At 40.5% G+C, this 16,100-nt stretch overlaps 1 long non-coding RNA gene and 1 pseudogene across 1 annotated transcript in view; both read left to right on the top strand.

Moving 5' to 3' along the window:
• The window catches only part of LOC144579693 (uncharacterized), an 89,782-nt gene extending 78,103 nt beyond the window's left edge, over positions 1 to 11,679 (top strand). The window contains exons 3-4 of the long non-coding RNA XR_013527832.1: positions 9,401 to 9,486; positions 11,370 to 11,679. This is a non-coding gene — a long non-coding RNA (uncharacterized LOC144579693). The remainder of the gene's footprint in view (positions 1 to 9,400; positions 9,487 to 11,369) is intronic.
• LOC118148612 (testis-specific chromodomain protein Y 1-like) lies at positions 518 to 1,765 on the top strand (annotated as a pseudogene).
• Positions 11,680 to 16,100: the final 4,421 nt, after the last annotated feature.

Raw genomic sequence — 16,100 nt, 5'->3', positions numbered from 1 at the left:
TGGATTTAGCTAATCTTACCTAAAGCTACCTAGCCAGCTGTCTTGGCATCATAAGACCAAGTCCAAGCTGTCCCAGCAAAAATTAAGTGTGAAGACACTAAGGCTCTTTGACTGTTTCTTTGCACATCTTTTACTACACGAGTGTCCACAAAGTGGAAGAGGCTCATCCATACATAGCACCTGGCAAAGCACTGGAGGCGGAAAGAAGCAGCTATGAAGAGACAAAACTGAAAAATCTTGGCACAGCAAATGTCTCAATTCTGTCTCTCTCTTCATGGCTTCCTATGAGTTTGAGGTTGAAGTTATTATTGACAAAAGACCACATAGAAATGGGAAAACAGAGTATTTGGTTTGGTGGAAAGGTTATGACAAACAGGATGACACTTGGGAACCAGAGCAGACCCTTACATACCGTGAAAAATATATTTGTGATTTTAACAGATGACAGACACAAAAGCAGAAAAAATCGACATGGATCAGAACAAGGATGACTTCTTCAAACAATTTCAGGAAATGAACTTCCAGAACTTCCAAATCCAGCTTCTCTAATAACTTTCCTAAAAGGCCATCGATTGGCAAACACCACAAATCCAAAAACAACCAGTTGTTTGCTGCCAGACAGAACATTAGAATAAACACTGCTGCACTTCTCACTGACCCCCAAAAAACGGAGCAGATAAATTCAACTATCAAGACACTTGTACCTCAGAGCCCAGTTAACGGGCTGTCTCAGATGTCTGACTCAGTTACTGCTTCCATGGCCACAGAGTCAGATAACAAAGAAGGTATGGTGGTATTGATGGACCCTTCAACAGCCAGTGGAAAAACAAACAGCCATACATCTGCTCCAAGAGTGAAAGCTGAAAAAAGAGAGATTATTAAAGATAGAAAAGACCAGCCTTGTATCAAGAGGATGTATTTCACCATAAGCTTAAAAGAAAGTGCCAACAGATACAGAGACATTGTCGTCAAGAAAGACGATGGATTCACCCACATATTGCTATCCACTATATCAACAGAGAAAAATGCACTAAACACGAAAGTTAGTAAAGAAATCATGAATGCTCTGGAAAGGCTGCTGTGGATGACAGCAAGCTTGTGTTGTTCAGCGCGGCTGGCAGTGTCTTTTGCTCTGGTCTTGATTTTGGGTACATTGTGAAGAATTTAAGGAATGACAGAAACAGAATGAGCACTGAAATGGTGGACATCATTAAGAGCTTTGTGAATGTTTTCATTCATTTTAAAAAACTTATTGTCATATCTGTCAATGGCCCAGCCATTGGACTAGGTGCATCCATACTACCTCTTTGTGACTTGGTTTGGGCTAATGAAAAGGCTTGGTTTCCAACCCCATATACGACCTTTGGGCAGAGTCCAGATGGCTGTGCTACTGTTATATGTCCAAGAATCCTGGGTGAAGCATCGGTCAATGAAATGTTGATTGGTGGGCGAAAGCTGACAGCACGGGAGGCATCTGCCAAAGGCCTGGTCTCTCAGGTGTTCTTGACTTCAACTTTCACCTGAGAGGTGATGATTCAAATTAAGAGGCTTGCCTCCTGTAATCCTGTTATACTGGAAAAGGGTAAGGCCCTTGTGTGCTGTAATATTAAGATCAAGTTGGAACAGGCCAATTAGAGAGAGTGTGAAATGCTGAAGAAAATCTGGAGCAGAGCAGAAGGGATAGAATCCATGTTACAGTATGTTCAAACAATAATTGATGAGTTTTATTTTATTTTATTTTTTTAATTTTTTATTGGATTTTAGGTTTTGGGGTACATGAGCAGAGCATGCAAGACAGTTGCGTAGGTACACACATGGCAGTGTGCTTTGCTTTCCTTCTCCCCTTCACCCATATTTGGCATTTCTCCCCAGGCTATCTCTCCCCACCTCCCCCTCCCACTGGCCCTCCCCTTTTCTCCCCAATAGACCCCGGTGTTTAGTACTCCTCTTTCTGTGTCCATGTGTTCTCATTTTTCATCACCCACCTATGAGTGAGAATATGCGGGGTTTCATTTTCTGTTCTTGTGTCAGTTTGCTGAGGATGATGTTCTCCAGATTCATCCATGTCCCTAAAAACGACACAAACTCATCATTTCTGATTGCTGCATAATATTCCATGGTGTATATGTGCCACATTTTTCCAATCCAGTCTATTATCAATGGGCATTTGGGTTGATTCCAGGTCTTTGCTATTGTAAACAGTGCTGCAATGAACATTAGTGTACATGTGTCCTTATGGTAGAACGATTTATAGTCTTTTGGATATATACCCAGTAATGGTATTGCTGGGTCAAATGGAATTTCTATTTCTAAGGCCTTGAGGAATCGCCACACTGTCTTCCACAATGGTTGAACTAATTTACACTCCCACCAACAGTATAAAAGTGTTCCTTTTTCTCCACATCCTCTCCAGCATCTGTTGTCTCTAGATTTTTTAATGATCGCCATTCTAACTGGCGTGAGATGGTATCTCAATGTGGTTTTGATTTGCATCTCTCTGATGACCAGTGACGATGAGCATTTTTTCATATGACTGTTGGCCTCATATATGTCTTCTTTCGTAAAGTGTCTGTTCATATCCTTTGCCCACTTTTGAATGGGCTTGTTTGTTTTTTTTTTCCTGTAAATCCGTTTGAGTTCTTTGTAAATTCTGGATATCAGCCCTTTGTCAGATGGGTAAACTGCAAAAATTTTTTCCCATTCTGTTGGTTGCCGATTCACTCTAGTGACTGTTTCTTTTGCCGTGCAGAGGCTGTGGAGTTTGATTAGGTCCCATTTGTCTATTTTGGCTTTTGTTGCCAATGCTTTTGGTGTTTTGTTCATGAAGTCCTTGCCTAATCTTATGTCCTGGATAGTTTTTCCTAGATTTCCTTCTAGGGTTTTTATCATGCCAGGTCTTATGTTTAAGTCTTTAATCCATCTGGAGTTAATTTTAGTGTAAGGTGTCAGGAAGGGGTCCAGTTTCTGCTTTCTGCACATGGCTAGCCAGTTTTCCCAACACCATTTGTTAAACATGGAATCCTTGCCCCATTGCTTGTTTTTGTCAGGTTTATCAAAGATTGTATAGTTGTATGTATGTTGTGTTGCCTCCGGTGCCTCTGTTTTGTTCCATTGGTCTATATCTCTGTTTTGGTACCAGTACCATGCTGTTTTGATTACTGTAGCCTTGTAGTATAGTTTGAAATCCGGTAGTGTGATGCCCCCCGCTGTGTTCTTTTTGCTTAGAATTGACTTGGCTATGCGGACTCTCTTTTGGTTCCATATGAAGTTCATGGTGGTTTTTTCCAGTTCTGTGAAGAAAGTCAATGGTAGCTTGATGGGGATAGCGTTGATTCTGTAAATTACTTTGGGCAGTATAGCCATTTTCACGATATTAATTCTTCCTAATCATGAACATGGAATGTTTCTCCATCTGTTTATATCTTCTCTGATTTCGTTGAGCAGTGGTTTGTAGTTCTCCTTGAAGAGGTCCCTTATGTTCCTTGTGAGTTGTATTCCAAGGTATTTTATTCTTTTTGTAGCAATTGTGAATGGGAGTTCGTTCTTGATTTGGCTTTTTTTAAGTCTGTTATTGGTGTAGACGAATGCTTGTGATTTTTGCACATTGATTTTATATCCTGAGACTTTGCTGAAGTTGCTTATCAGTTTCAGGAGTTTTTGGGCTGAGGCGATGGGGTCTTCTAGGTATACTATCATGTCGTCTGCAAATAGAGACAATTTGGCTTCCTCCTTTCCTATTTGAATACCCGTTATTTCTTTTTCTTGCCTGATTGCTGTGGCTAGAACTTCAAGTACTATATTGAATAGGAGTGGTGAGAGAGGGCATCCTGGTCTAGTGCCAGATTTCAAAGGGAATGCTTTCAGTTTTTGCCCATTCAGTATGATATTGGCTGTTGGTTTGTCATAAATAACTTTTATTACTTTGAGATACGTTTCATCAATACTGAGTTTATTGAGGGTTTTTAGCATAAAGGGCTGTTGAATTTTGTCAAATGCCTTCTCTGTGTCAATTGAGATAATCATGTGGTTTTTTTTTTTTTTTTTTGTGACACCTTACACTAAAATTAACTCCAGATGGATTAAAGACTTAAACATAAGATCTGGCACGATAAAAACCCTAGAAGGAAATCTAGGCAAAACTATCCAGGACATAGGAGTAGGCAAGGACTTCATGAACAAAACACCAAAAGCATTGGAAACAAAAGCAAAAATAGACAAATGGGACCTAATCAAACTCCACAGCTTCTGCACGGCAAAAGAAACAGTCGCTAGAGTGAATCGGCAACCAACAGAATGGGAAAAAATTTTTCAGTTTACCCATCTGACAAAGGCTGATATCCAGAATTTACAAAGAAATCATGTGGTTTTTGTCCTTGGTTCTGTTTATGTGGTGAATTATGTTGATAGACTTGCGTATGTTGAACCAGCCTTGCATCCCCGGGATGAATCCTACTTGATCATGATGAATAAGTTTTTTGATTTGCTGTTGCAATCGGCTTGCCAATATTTTATTGAAGATTTTTGCATCTATGTTCATCATGGATATTGGCCTGAAGTTTTCTTTTCTTGTTGGGTCTCTGCCAGGTTTTGGTATCAGAATGATATTGGTCTCGTAAAATGATTTGGGAAGGATTCCCTCTTTTTGGATTGTTTGAAATAGTTTTAGAAGGAATGGTACCAGCTCCTCTTTGTGTGTCTGGTAGAATTCGGCTGTGAATCCGTCTGGACCTGGGCTTTTTTTGAGTGGTAGGCTCTTAATTGCTGCCTCAACTTCTGACCTTGTTATTGGTCTATTCATAGTTTCAGCTTCCTCCTGGTTTAGGCTTGGGAGGACACAGGAGTCCAGGAATTTGTCCATTTCTTCCAGGTTTACTGGTTTATGTGCATAGAGTTGTTTGTAATATTCTCTGATGATGGTTTGAATTTCTGTGGAATCTGTGGTGATTTCCCCTTTATCATTTTTTATTGCATCTATTTGGTTGTTCTCTCTTTTCTTTTTAATCAGTCTGGCTAGTGTCTGTCTATTTTGTTGATCTTTTCAAAAAACCAGCTCTTGGATTTATTGATTTTTTGAAGGGTTTTTCGTGTCTCAATCTCCTTCAGCTCAGCTCTGATCTTAGTTATTTCTTGTCTTCTGCTGGGTTTTGAGTTTTTTTGATCTTGCTCCTCTAGCTCTTTCAATTTTGACGATAGGGTGTCAATTTTGGATCTCTCCATTCTCCTCATATGGGCACTTATTGCTATATACTTTCCTCTAGAGACTGCTTTAAATGTGTCCCAGAGGTTCTGGCATGTTGTGTCTTCGTTCTCATTGGTTTTGAAGAACTTCTTTATTTCTGTCTTCATTTCATTGTTTACCCAGTCAACATTCAAGAGCCAGTTGTTCAGTTTCCATGAAGCTGTGCAGTTCTGGATCGGTTTCTGTATTCTGAGTTCTAACTTGATTGCACTATGGTCTGAGAGGCAGTTTGTTATGATTTCAGTTGTTTTGCATTTGTTGAGCAGTGCTTTACTTCCAATTATGTGGTCAATTTTAGAGTAGGTGTGATGTGGTGCTGAGAAGAATGCGTATTTTGTGGATTTGGGGTGGAGAGTTCTGTAAATGTCTATCAGGTTTGCTTGCTTCATGTATGAGTTCAAGCCCTGGATATCCTTGTTGATTTTCTGTCTGGTTGATCTGTCTAATATTGACAGTGGAGTGTTAGAGTCTCCCATTATTATTGTGTGGGAGTCTAAATCTCTTTGTAAGTCATTAAGAACTTGCCTTATGTATCTGGGTGCTCCTGCATTGCGTCCCTATATGTTCAGGATCCTTAGCTCTTCTTGTTGTATTGATCCTTTTACCATTATGTAATGGCCTTCTTTGTCTCTTTTGATCTTTGTTGCTTTAAAGTCTATTTTATCAGAGATGAGAATTGCAACTCCTGCTTTCTTTTGCTCTCCATTTGCTTGGTAAATCTTCCTCCATCCCTTTATTTTGAGCCTTTGTGTATCCTTGCATGTGAGATGGGTTTTCTGGATACAGCACACTGATGGGTTTTGGCTCTTTATCCAATTTTCCAGTCTGTGTCTTTTGATTGGTGCATTTAGTCCATTTACATTTAGGGTTAGTATTGTTATACGTGAATTTGATACTGCCATTTTGATGCTAAGTGGCTGTTTTGCCTGTTAGTTGTTGTAGATTCTTCATTATGTTGATGCTCTTTAGCATTTAGTGTGATTTCGGAATGGCTGGTACTGGTTGTTCTTTTCTATGTTTAGTGCCTCTTTTAGGAGCTGTTGTAAAGCAGGCCTGGTGGTGACAAAATCTCTGAGTACTTGCTTGTTCGCAAAGGATTTTATTTTTCCTTCACTTCTGAAGCTCAGTTTGGCTGGATATGAAATTCTGGGTTGAAAGTTCTTTTCTTTAAGAATGTTGAATATGGCCCCCACTCTCTTCTGGCTTGTAGTGTTTCTGCCGAGAGATCTGCTGTGAGTCTGATGGGCTTCCCTTTGTGGGTGACCCGACCTTTCTCTCTGGCTGCCCTTAGTATTTTCTCCTTTATTTCAACCTTGTTGAATCTGACGATTATGTGCCTTGGGGTTGCTCTTCTTGCAGAATATCTTTGTGGAGTTCTCTGTATTTCCTGCAATTGAGCGTTGGCCTGTCTTGCTAGGTGGGGGAAATTTTCCTGGATGATGTCCTGAAGAGTATTTTCCAGCTTGGATTCATTCTCTTCGTCCCCTTCTGGTACACCTATCAAACATAGGTTAGGTCTTTTCACATAGTCCCACATTTCTTGGAGACTTTGTTCATTCCTTTTTGTGCTTTTTTTTCTAATCTTGGTTTCTCATTTTATTTCATTGAGTTGGTCTTCGACTTCAGATATTCTTTCTTCTGCTTGGTCAGTTCTGCTATTGAAACTTCTGCATGCTTCGCGAAGTTCTCGTATTGTGTTTTTCAGCTCCTTTAATTCACTCATATTCCTCTCTATGTTATCCATTCTTGTTATCATTTCCACATATCTTTTTTAAAGTTCCTTAGTTTCTTTGCATTGATTTAATACATGGTCTTTAAGCTCACAAAAGTTTCTCATTATCCACCTTCTGAAGTCTAATTCCGTCATTTCGTCACAGTCATTCTCCGTCCAGCTTTGTTCCCTTGCTGGTGAGGAGTTTTGGTCCTTTCTAGGAGGCGCGGTGTTCTGATTTCGGGTGTTTTCCTCCTTTTTTCGCTGGTTTCTTCCCATCTTTGTGGATTTATCCGCTTGTCGTCTGTGTAGTTGCTGACCTTTCGATTGGGTCTCTGAGTGGACACCTAGATTGTTGATGATGAAGTATTTCTGTTACTTGGTTTTCCTTCTACCAGTCTAGCTTTTTCTCTGTACAACTGCTGAGGTCCACTCCAGGCCCTGCTTGTCTGGGGTGCACCTATAGCACCTGTGGCACAGCGAGGGATGCTACCAGTTTCTTTTTCTGCTATCTTTGTCCCAGGATGATGCCTGCCAAATTTCAGTCTTTTGGATATAGAGGGGTCAGGGAGCTGCTTGAGGAGACAGTCTGTACTTTATAGGAGCTCAGTTGCTGAACTGTGAGCTCTGTTGTTCATTCAGGGCTGTTAGGCTGCTATGTTTGATTCTGCTGCAACAGAGCTCATTATAAAACCCCTTTTTTTCTCAAATGCTCTGTGGTGGGGGGTTCGGGCTTTATTTTTGGATGTCCGTTGACGTGTCCTGCCCAGCTAGGAGGCAGACTAGCCACTGTTTGCCTGCCGAGGCTCCGCGCTGCTGTTGTGTGGTTCGCCCTGTTGCTGCAGGCTCTGCTGTTCTGCTGTGGTCTCTGCCACGCCGTGCGGCAGACTGTCTCTGTTGTAGCGGGTTGCCTCGGCAATGGCAGGCTGCGTCAGCAGTGGGCGTGTATCTCAGTAGGGACAGGTTGCCTCGGCAATGGCTGGCTGCCTCAGCAGTGGGTGTGTATCTCAGTTGGGGTGGGTTGCCTCGGTAATGGTGGACGCCCCTCCCCCACAGAGTGTCTCGGACCATCTGCATGGGGATCATTTGAAATCGTGGTTTTGTTCGTCCCACTGGGCTACCCCAGACGCTCTGTCCCTGCAATCCCCTGCGGTGGCCCACTGTCCAAGTCTTGTTCAGTCTCAAGTCCAGCCCTCTCAAGTCTCAGGTTGCCGGTTCAATGGGGCACCCAGACAAGCGCCCCCTGTGGGAAGCGCTGGGTAGGGCTGGCTGCCGCCACCCCGGCTGCCAGCTTCGCCAGGCAGAGGTACTACCTGGCATCCCGTGTCTCCTTTATACTTGGGAATTTCCCCGTTCTGTGGGCAACAAAGATCAGTCTGGAAATGCAGCTCTGACTCACCTCTCCGCGGATTCAAGGAGAGCTCCAATCCTGGGTTGTTCTCACAGCGCCATCTTGAGTCCTCCCTCAATGAGTTTTAATTATGAGTCTGTCTGCTTAGGACACAAGAAAGGAGCTTAGCAGAATATATAATTACCTGAAGATGCCCTAATTCATCTTCAAAGCCCAACATAATTTCAATAATAGCTGAGGCTTGGAGGGAGAATTGGAAACATCTAAGCTTTTTATTTAATATTATCAAGAAATTGTTAAACACTGTAAATTTAAAATAAACAATAAAACAACTTATTTGCTCAAATATCATTATTTTATGCACAAAAGAGCCAAAATTGAGAAGCAGACCGATGAGCACTAAATTTTTCTTTCAAGCTCTAATTATTATATACAACTACTATAAATAAGGTGAGAATGGTGCTCTCTTAGATTTAAGTAACAGAAAAATTGGTGATAGTTTGTTTTTCTTATTTTTATATCCTAGAATGCAGACTCAGTTGAGGTAAGTGTCAGTCTCTGCTCCCCTCGCCCAACTAATATCTGAGATACTGCCTTTGACTTTATAGTGGCACAAACGCCTCAGAGACATAAAATTTTAAATTAGAAAAATTAGGTATGTTTAAGAATAACAATTTCCTACATATATTTCACTCATGATAATTCTTCCAAACTGAACACCTGGTTAGAATTTATGCTGAGATAATAATTAAGTTTTATACCTGTCTAGTTATTACTCAGTTAACATAAATAAACCTTTATTTTTCTAAAGTAAAGTTTCTTGCACATTATTAGTGAATCACGAATTCATTTAGGTAGAAATATCCAAGTTTTATGATGCGTAGCTTTTTTTTTTTTTTTTCTTCCCCAGAGCAAATCCACGTTTATTAAGAAAGTTAAGTGGTGATGAAGGGAAAGCTGTTTTGTAGACAGAGTAGGACATTACTGAAAGTAAGAGGAGGAATGCATCCACCCTAGGTACGGTGGTTGTATATATGGGGAGATGTGCTCTGCTACAAGGGCTTGTGATAAAGGATTAACTTTCTTAATTATTTTTCAGGAATCAACATTATCTTCTTCTTCTGTGGAAGTATCTTTATTTGTTTCAAAGGCAATTTTATTCATTTCTATCTAATGCTATATAAGGTAAGTGGGAGAAACTCATTAACTCGAAGCATATCATTTTCATCTACTGCAAATAAGCTGATCATACAGTGCTCTTTGCACACAGCTTTGAAGTTTGGCTCTGACTTTAGGATGTTTAGCAGTGTTTTCCCACAGTCACCCAGAGAGAACTTACAGAAGGGGTCATAGCTCAGACACTATAAAAGAAAACCGTCCTGTGAGAAGTAAGTAATACCAACCTTTTGTCAACTCCCTTCTTTTACATACTTTAACCCACATATGTTACAGTTTTGCTTTTGTGCACAGCTGTATAACTGCCTGTCTTTGTAGAGATAAGAATAATTGACCTCAGAGAGTCACCCTGTATTAGGCTTGATAAATATTGAGGGGAAATTGATTTTTCTTTCTAATTGCATTTTAGCTTTTGGGGTACCTGTGAATAACATGCAAGATTGTTGCAAAGGTACACCCGTGGCAGTGTGATTTGCTGCCTTCCTTCTCATCACCTGTATCTGGCATTTCTCTCCATGCTATCTTTCCTTAACTCCCCAACCCCTGATGTCCCTCCTCTTCCCCCAGACAGACCACAGTGTGTGATGCTCCTTTCCCTGTGTCCACGTTTCCTCATTGTCCAACACCTGCCTATGAGTGAGAACATGCAGTGTTTTATTTTTTGTTCTTGTGTCAGTTTGCTGAGAATGATGGTTTTCAGGTTCACCCATGTGCAACGCAGGACACAAAGTAGTTTTAATTGAATTTAGAGTATGTTTCACTTAATAGCTTAAAATTCTGGACACTTATTATTTTGAGACAGAGTCTTACATTGTCATTGGGCTGGTGTGCAGTGGCAATCTTGGCTCACTGCAACTTCTGCCCCCCAGATTTAGCAATTCTTCTTCCTCAGCCACCTGAGTAGCTGGGATAGAAGGGCCTGTCACGACTCCCAGCTAATTTTTTGTATTTTTAGTAGAGACAGAATTGCATTATGTTAGCCAGGCTTGTCTTGAACTCCTGACCTTGTGATTTGCTTGCCTTGGCCTCCAAGGTGCTGGGATTATGGGCATGAGCTACCACACCTGGACTGAATTTGTCAAGGCAGAAACTCCTTTCCAAACAAAGAAAAGACACCCACACTGTACCTGAAATTTAAAATTATTGGTTTTTGCTATTATCTGCACATAATTTCCTAGAACATGCTACATGTTAAGCTATCCAGAAACTCCCTAAGTCCTGTCCTAATGGGTTTTTATGGAGGCTCCATTACATAGGCATGAGTAAATAATGTACTGGCCACTGATAATGTGACCTTTGTCACAGTGTATCTACAGTGTTGATTCACCAGCCAAAAATCTCTCTGGATAATGTCTCCTTTACCTAAGTGTCTGTTGAACCTGCTGGGCTAATTTTGCCCACCCATCTTCTAGCCTGCACTAAGCTGAAACTTAGTACTCAAATTCCATTTCTGCTATGGATAAGCCAGGCACAGAATAGAAAGAGGTGCATGAGTGACTGACTTTTGAGTCCAGCCACTGCACATAACTAGGCACATTGGCTCTGATGAAGTGATCAGGCCCAGGTGCCAGCACAGGTGACAACATGCTGCAAGTCTTTGGCTGAATGAGGCATACAACAAGCTATTTTCTCTGCTGGCACTGAAGAATGCAGTAGCATCTAGAAACTTGTAAATGTGAGAAACTGCATAGCCACAAAGATGGTGTTACGTCCCTGGCTTGGAAAAGATGTAAGTCAGGTCTCTTTTAAGAACCAAAGCTCTTCTGTCTTTATCTTTTTCATCTGGTAAGCAGCAATTCGACAAGCCGGGGGTTGTGTGTTTCAGTTTTGTTTGTGTTACTAATCTTTCAGAGTTGCCATTTAGTGAGTCCTGTCTCTTTTTCCGTTTACAGAAAAAATGAGTTATGTGAAAAACTGGAGGATAATAAAAAGTAAATAGGTGCCTCATTGAGTGAAAGCACAGTTGCAGGACTCCCAAAGTTGACAGGTCCTTTTCACAAGCAGAACACACTTGCCTCTGTGCCACATTCGGTGAAGTGGAGACCCAGAATGAAGAGCTCCAATCTGCAGACAGGTTTTGCTGACATCTCTGCAGTTCTGAATAAAAAGGAGATGTGGAGTGGGTAGCTTCTGTCTGCAATAAGATTGCTAATATGACTCTGCAGAACTTACTGGAGAGGAGAGCTATCTAACTACAGGCATGTAACCCCGATAAGTGTACAGCTCTTACTGGAGAGAAGACCACAATTGGTAGCTTCACTTTGCAAGCATATATAATCCCATAATTGGCCAGAGACTGGAGCCCAGATGGGCTTCAAACAGCAGAAAGAATATGAAGAGTATGCTGATTGGTCCATGAGTGGTCATGATTGGGCCCAGAAAGAGACAGAAGCTTTTGCCATTGTCTCCAGAACACGCAGCCTGGCACCCAAGTTCAGGCAGTCTATGGCTTGAAAGTGGGGCTTCACAAAGGAACACTAATTTCTGCCTAGGTCCCTGTCTGCCTCTTGTTACACTTCACAATGTGAAGACTTTTTTTTTTTTTTTTTTTTGAGAAAGAGTCTTCGTCTGTCGTCAGGTGCCAGGCTGGAATGCAGTGACACAATCTCGGCTCTGCAAAGAAAAATCTTCAGGCCCATACCAAGTTTCCCTCTGTCACTATCTAACTCCATCAGACTCCTGTGCTCATTAATATCCAAGGACTAGAGAAAAATGAGATGGCAGAAGGCCACTGTGTCAGAACCATCACAAGAGTAAGCACACATAGCCAGGTCATGACAGCTGGACTCAGTTTCAAAAAGGGGCAAGGGGACCTGAGGGGATTTGGACCATGGAAGCAGGGACTTCAGAGCTTTTTTTGGAAGGATAGTTTTCCAGGCTGCTCTGGAAAGAACAGGGATACTTGAGTCTGTACCTGTATCTGGGCAGCTGCAACTGCTTCTTAGTAGACGGGATTTCTTCTAATTTTACTTGAATATGGGTTTGACTTCTACATATTCTTAGTTCCCACCAGCTTCACAGACTGTACAGTCCTGGCTGCACCTGTCTCAGGCACCTGGGATATTTACAGCAGCCTCTTAAGGTGGGCTGCAGCTACCATTACCTGCAGCACCTTTTCTATTCCAGAATAATGCAGAGTAAGGCTGAGAGTCCCTACAGTCAAGTTTATGCCTTTGTCTTCTCATTGGAAAACCTCAACCTAAAGCTGTTGGTCCCTTTAGCATGCCAACAGAAAACACTTTAGAACTTCCAAAGATTTTAGGAATTCTATACCAGAAAACAGAGACAAACAGCAAACATATTTAGCAACTTTACAGCACTAAAAAGAAAACCCCAGGACCAGAGTGTTAAATGGTTAAATTCTACAAAATGGTCTAAGAATTCAAGCAATTTATTTATTTTTTTTAAATTATTTATTTTACAAGAAAAAAGTGCAGATCAAACATTGCCAATAAAAACAATTATATGTACTCTAATGTGTAACTTGATTGATGACATGATACAAGTATAAGACTCCACAGAAAAGTTCCTAATGCAAACTTTTCATGCATCAAATACATAAAATTACCTTCATGAAGGTGAGGGAAAAAAAACAAGAAGTCGAAATGAGTTTTTGGTACAATTATTTTAAGTGGAGGAACAATCTGAAAAATTAGGCTGCAGACACTGATAAAGAAGGTAGAGGAGAAGGACAGACTAAAGATATGTCCAGAGCTGCAGTAATAAAACAAGAACAAAAGTTTTAGTCATTTTGGCTAAAACATATCCACAGCTACAGAGATCCTGGCTCAATGTCCCAGAAAAAGCTTTTCCTTCAGCCTCTGATTTGTCTCAGTCCAAGTCTTGAGTAGTGCTTTCTTTAAGACAGCTCACAGACAACTCAGAACATTCCTCCTTTCAGTTTGTAGGCACAGCAGACCCAGCTTTATAGTTAAATCTTCCATGAGCTCCATATTTTCTCTGAAGAGCTTTCTGTTTTTTTTTTTTTTGTTATTAAACTTATTTTCTTACTTGAACTTTGCATGCAACCCCCTTAACTATCCTGACCATGATGCACCACTTCAGCCTGTGATAGGACTCAGACCACACTCACTTCAGTTCCCGCTTGGTTCTGGGCCAAGGTCTAAGGCCAACTTAAGTAACATCTACGATTTATCACTTCAGTTCCCAATAAATACCAGGTCGAGCTTCGGAGTCAAGTTGAGTAATACTTCCTCCAATACCACTAACAATATTTCTTTTCTTTCCTGTCTTTAGAAACCCTGACGCACAGCCTTATAGTAAGCAAACCACGCACATCCCATCTCCACCGTATGGAGCTTTTTACTTACAATTATAAAACTTTTGCTTATCATATTTGCATCCATCCTCCCTGATTTTTCTGTCCATGAGACAGAGAGTTCTGTGTGATATCTCACAATGAGAGATTGCTACATTGTGGTTCATGAATGAGATGGCAATTATCGAAGTCTGGGAATTGAGCTCTGAAATCTATTAGTCTTGTGATATCATCTGTGAAACTGGCCCCATGTTGTGATGCACACTCCTGGGGGCATTCCACCATGTAGCGGTCACCAGTATAGGTTTAAAAAAGTCAAAATGGCTTGCTTTTGTTTCCTTAGCCATTTTTTCTGAAGTGCTTTAACTTACCTCACTGATAGAAATTCACATGTGCATATTAAATATCTTGGATTTTATAGACCTGTAATTGGGTCACTAGTGTTTTTTTCTCTCTTCTGTTCCTCTCCTTTTCCTAGGCTCTTCCTGTGTCCTATCGTTAGAGACAGAGAAAGCTATCCTCAGGAGGTTTTCCAAGTTACAATTCCAGAGTCTGCTTTTGTAGTTTTCTTCTGATATTAGGGGTTGCCTGAGTAATAAATAATCTTCTGAGATTATCCATGTATTAATTGAATAAGGATATACAGAAATGTGTTTTATGAATGTCTCTCTTTGCCTTTTCATAAAGGCCAAGAATTTCTCCTCTGGTGTCTTATTCAATAACTGCAGTTCAGAGTCATTAAGAGGTTTGTGGTTCTGGTTATTCACCAACATTTTAATATGCAAATCACAAAATTTCTTTTTTTTTCTCATCTATTGATTACTAGGGCTCAAATTAGTATTTTGAAAAGGCTCTTTCTTGCTACTGGAATTCAGAATTCTGTCTGTTCTTGACTCATTTTATTGAGTGCTTTACATTTTTATAAGTGACTATAGAAGATCTGCAGTTTGTCCCTGAATGTCTGTCGCCATAGTGTTGTTTCTCAGAAGCAGGTAGAGTTTGGCTTGGGAGTAACACAGCATCTTCCCATGTAAGACCAAAAACTTTGGGCAATTGAAGCAGCTAAAACATAAAGTCAGAAATTCCAGACAAGTCCGGCCAACATAGTGAAACCTTGTCTTTACTAAAAATTCAAAAATTTTGCTGGGTGTGATGGTGTGTGCTTATAATCCCAGCTGTTTAGGAGGCTGAGACAGGAGAATTTTTTGAACTTGGTAAGCGAAGATTGCAATGAACTGAGATGGCACCATTGCACTCCAGCATGGACAATGGGGCTAATGGGCTAGCTATAAGAAAGGTTTCAGATATTTATTGAGGGTATTAGAAAACTTGACTAGGTCTTTATTTGTTTAGGCTACTGAAATGAAAAAGAAACCTGCACTTCAGTGGCACCTCATTCATTGGATATTTCCCATAGCAGTGGCAGTGGACTTGGGTTAAGTATTAAAATTGAAAAAGCTGATAATGATGTAACTAGAAAAGTGTCTAGATAAAGAAAATGAGAAAAGCTGAGGCAACAAAAAGATGCATTTTGAGACTTTCCGGGGGAATGTTTTCTTGAGTTTAGAGAGTTTTCTGTGGGCTTTTCTGATATGACTGCTCTGAAGACATGGACAATTTTACAATATTTACACAAGTTGGGGCTGTTTCACAGGACAAAGAAGTCTCACAAGTAGGACACCACAACCAATTTGTCCTTCCACTTTCAGAAAATATCGAGCTATTTAATAGTATTGAGAGAGCACACTACGTGGTTATGGGAAATCCCTGATAAAATTCCTCTAAGCAGAGAAAGCCTGATAAATCAAGCTGTAGGCACAAATATAAACAATCTACACTATCCTGTGGTACACTCAGACAAAGAAATGATCCCCAACATTTTTTTGTATGTCTAAGACATACCTACAGCTATCAAATAAAAAACAAGTTCCCCTTTAAAATGCATTTTTTTTTTTTTTTGTATAACCGATGGGCTATCAGCAAACAGCATCTCTTGTTTTCTGGACATGTACATATGTTACAAAGAACATTTTATGTTACTGAATGTGCTTTCAACTTTGGGCCAAGCTTTTATAAATGATCCCTTTGGCCTCTGGTCTCAAACCAAGGTCCTTAGTTATACTTTCTCTGAGCTCTTGATTGGTTTAGGGCCATGCTCCTATGCCAATTGGAGTCATTTATGAGTCTTCATTTCAGTTCCTAGTTTGTCCTGGGAAAAGTTGAGTGGTGCTTTCTTCAAAATTAGTTATTGTGTTTGCTTTCTTTCCAGTCCACAAAAACATCAGATTCTTTCTCACAGTGGGCAACTCACTCTTCCTCCCCTGGAGTTAACCCATGAAACATT

This window comes from Callithrix jacchus, chromosome 16 (genome assembly GCF_049354715.1).
Source record: "Callithrix jacchus isolate 240 chromosome 16, calJac240_pri, whole genome shotgun sequence".
Lineage (NCBI taxonomy): Eukaryota > Metazoa > Chordata > Mammalia > Primates > Cebidae > Callithrix > Callithrix jacchus.
This window is presented reverse-complemented; position numbering and strand designations above follow the sequence as displayed.